This window comes from Saccostrea cucullata, unplaced genomic scaffold (genome assembly GCF_032062105.1).
Source record: "Saccostrea cucullata isolate Sc308-1 unplaced genomic scaffold, CSIRO_AGI_Scuc_v1 ctg829, whole genome shotgun sequence".
In the NCBI taxonomy this organism is placed as follows: Eukaryota; Metazoa; Mollusca; class Bivalvia; order Ostreida; family Ostreidae; genus Saccostrea; species Saccostrea cuccullata.
Window position 1 is genome coordinate 218,384 of NW_026928409.1, and position 3,908 is coordinate 222,291.

At 31.7% G+C, this 3,908-nt stretch overlaps 1 long non-coding RNA gene across 1 annotated transcript; it reads right to left on the minus strand.

The window, feature by feature from the left end:
• Nucleotides 1–370: 370 nt before the first annotated feature.
• LOC134277486 (uncharacterized) lies at nt 371–1,429 on the minus strand. Its single transcript, XR_009994263.1, has 3 exons — nt 1,137–1,429; nt 826–888; nt 371–497 (listed from the first exon to the last, which is right to left on the minus strand). It is a non-coding gene; the product is annotated as an uncharacterized LOC134277486 (long non-coding RNA).
• Nucleotides 1,430–3,908: the final 2,479 nt, after the last annotated feature.

Below are 3,908 nucleotides of genomic sequence, written 5' to 3' on the forward strand. Positions count from 1 at the left end.
TTGTATGTTTAGTAATATTTACAAAAAAAAATTATTGGTTTGGAGTATCTTTACCACATCATAATAAATAAATATTCTAAGGGTGTGTTGAAAGAAATTTAAACATGTTGCTCTTTTTGTTGAACATACGCTGCAACTGTGAAAATATTTCTAAACTGAGGATGTCATATCATCTCTGTGGAAACTTCTTTTCCTGTCACCAGCATTGCTGTCTGACCTTCCAAACTGCTATTTACCACCACTGGTAGTGCTAAATTCCTTTTTGAACTGCAAGAATACAATATTTCAGTTGAAGACACAGCTATAAATATTATGTACATGAAATTCCACATTCACTTGTCATCACGCTTGATAAGATACTTGCCGATTATTTCGCCTCACAGACATCCTTGCAAGCACGTTTGTAGCTATCCATTGTCTTTGCATACAGATGATCACCAAAATTAGGGTCAGATTTAACGCAAGAGACGTGAGAAAGTAATGATTTGACAGAAGTTCTGAAAAAGAACATAAAAAATATACATTCATTGGTTACGCTTAATCAAAACATATACGTGAATTATTTCAACTTTTCCATTATTACGGTACATAATTTTTTTTTTTTACAGTAATCACATTATATTGTTTACTATGGTGGTGATTATTAGTCCACTTTAAATATGTTTATATATATATATTGTTCATTATACAAAAATTATTTTAACTGATATTGACATTTTGGATAATGCACAGGTAAATTTCACATTTATTGTCTCTCAATAAAATATATTGCTATTGAAAACAAGTATTTATAAAAAGAGGTAAAATTTTTAAAAAAATACCTACCCACTTCATTTAAGCTTTTAGATACGGATATGTTTCCACAGTTTAAATACGGTTTATCAACATCTAAAACAGATAAACAATTAACAAGATTTTTTTAAAACTATAAAGTACTATAAAACAGTCATTTTTACAACAAAAAAGATCTCGTTGACTATATAAAACAGATAATTTACGAGAATTTAGTAGCGATTGTGACATTAGTAGTAGACAAAAGTGATTTTATTGACTATGAAGATACATAATTCTTTTTACAATATACTGATATAATAAAAAGAGTCGTTTTATTGACAATAACGTTTGCGTTGACTTACCTCTGCTCTTCAATAAGCAGAAAATTTCGCATCCTGGGGAATGGTTGTCACAGTCAGTATCTGTACAATAGAGACAGCGTCCGTCATCCCCACAATGACTTCCAAACTTACAGACATGGTCGCCACAAGTCGACAAACATGTCGATTTTAGTAAAGTTACGTTGAAACAAATACTACCATCAAGTGGTAGACCTGAGGTAGTAGCAATATTTAAAAGATAGAAAATAATTCTAATTAAAAAAGATATTCCTCGTAATCTAAACATGATTATTACTAGTATATATCATAAATGGATTGTGGTAAATCTATAAATAAATGACGTATTTTCCCTAGTATATAAATAGAAAAACTGGAAATGTTGGGTAATTCCACAGAAAATATTTACCTTTTCCATAGGAATAATTTCAAAAAAATGCAGCGATAAGGATTATTTTAGTTACGTCACAAACATCAGAAAAATTCAACTCTACAAATAAGGGGATATTTTAACAAATTGTTCACCTTAGTGTCCACTGCTGCAAAAGGAATTAAAAAAGAGGAAAAAGATTATATTAGAAACTTAAGTATTTCAATTAACTTCAAATTCATTTTTACAGGTATATACATTTAAGGTTACAGAGCGAATTTTCGGTCCGTAACATGCATCTGTGGTACATGTACGTAAAGTGCTCCATGTGTCATTTCTCCTAGACTTTTCATATAAGAATTCGGCACATCTTTAAATCCATTTAAGCGATCGAGCAGACAAAATGTTGGTAATGGTCTTTGCAATATCAGGAAGTAAATTATGACTTGATTATAAAATTGGAAGTTCTGGATACTATTTCAAGGAGGTATTTAGAGCACTGAGCTCACTAAATGATACCCCCGTGTCCCATATGGTTCATGTTTTGCCATGGGAGACCCGAAATAAGTGGCTGATCAAAAAGGCAAAATAGATGCTCAATTGCAAAGAATATGTGTATCATCAAATTTTATTCCGTTGTATAGGAGGAGCTGCGGATAAGAGATGGTACCCTTCAATATAATAGAAAGAATGGTAGTGTCCATCCATGTTTTGCTATGGGAGACCCGAAATATGTGTCTGATCAAAAAATAGAATAGGTGTACAATGGTACTACGTTACAAAGATTCTGTGAACGTCTTATTAAATTTCATTCAGTGGTAAAGGAGGAGTTGTGGATAAGAGATGGGTATCCCAAAGCGTAACAGACGGACGGATGGACGTACAGACAGACGGACATCCCGCTCACTACTAGTATATACCCTCCCACATTTTAAAAGAGGGGTATAAAATGATATCACAAAACAACATTAAAATGTACAAGTTTTCAACACTTTATACAACGACTCCCCCAAGATAAAATTAAATGTAGACTTTTTGACACCATCTTTCACTAAATATAGAACTTATTTAATAATCTAAACACTAGTATAGAATTAAATAATATTGTAACTGGTCATTTGAAAAATTATTTTGTTAAAAAAAATTCTGATTATACACACAAGAACCCTGAAGTTGATGTAAAACGATGCGTGAGTTTCTGATTGGCATTATCTAAGAAGTTTTAGTAGACCAGGTCTTCCAACAATCTGTCGTAATTCTCATTGGTACCCCGATAACTTTCGTATGATAATAAGCTGTTCATTTGCAATCATTGTATTTCTAAAATTAATATGACCCAATTAGTCTCTGGGATGTCTTTTATTTCGAGTTCAATAAAAATCATAGTTTGAATGTAATTGAAAAATAGTTACAGTATAATTGATAAAACCTCGTTGATATTTTATCTAGTATCTAGTAGTCGAATTGTAGTCCCAAAAACTTTTTTTTTTCTTTTAAAGGTTTAAGAATACAAACGGGTCTGAGGAACTCGAGCATCTTTTAAAAATTTAATATCAATCGAAGAGCACTAATGTGTTGGATTTTTTTCTAACAAAATAAATTCATGGATGACCGATACGTAAATTTACGATTCTATTTTTGTTGAAAACTCCCTTGTCTATGATGTCAAAAGGCCTACATGTGCTTTAATTTAAAGGAAATTGCTTAAAGTGTTGAAAAGTCGCATGTCTTGATTCTATTGATTATACCCCCGCTTGAAAAGTGGGAGGGTATACTGTAATCGGCATGTGACTTCCAAAGCACTGGGGTACACATTTTTATTCGCAACTCCTCTTATACCACTGAGTAAAATATAATGAAACTTTCATACAATCTTTATTACTTACTGCCATTGTGCACCTCCTATTTCACTTTTTGATCCGACACATATTTTGGGTTACCCGGCCACAGCAAAAACACAGACTTTGACATTATAACCATATGGGAGGCGGGGGTATCATTTAGTGAGCTCATTGCTCACAGTACATCTAGTTTCTTTTTTAAATTGTGATTTCAAATTTTAATTTCCCAAAATTCACGTTTGATTAAGGGTAAGATTTAGTAAATGAAAGATGCCTACAGATTTATCAAATTCGAGAAATAAATTCCTTTAATGATGCTTTACAACTTTAGCTTGGTCAAATAAGGTCTTTCCGGGCCTAATGTGATGGTAAATAAGATGAAAATCATATTTTAAACTGTCATTTTCAATGAAAAATTATGAAAATCAGTCATAAATATGGGAGTTTTTTTCATATTCAACAAAGGAAATGTATCTAGATTGCCTACAGTCTCTCAGAAAACAATATTTAGTATGTTCATCGCCTCTTCTTTAGTATATCAAATTTAATATAGGTATTGGGATTACTTTTCAAAGGATTTCAAAC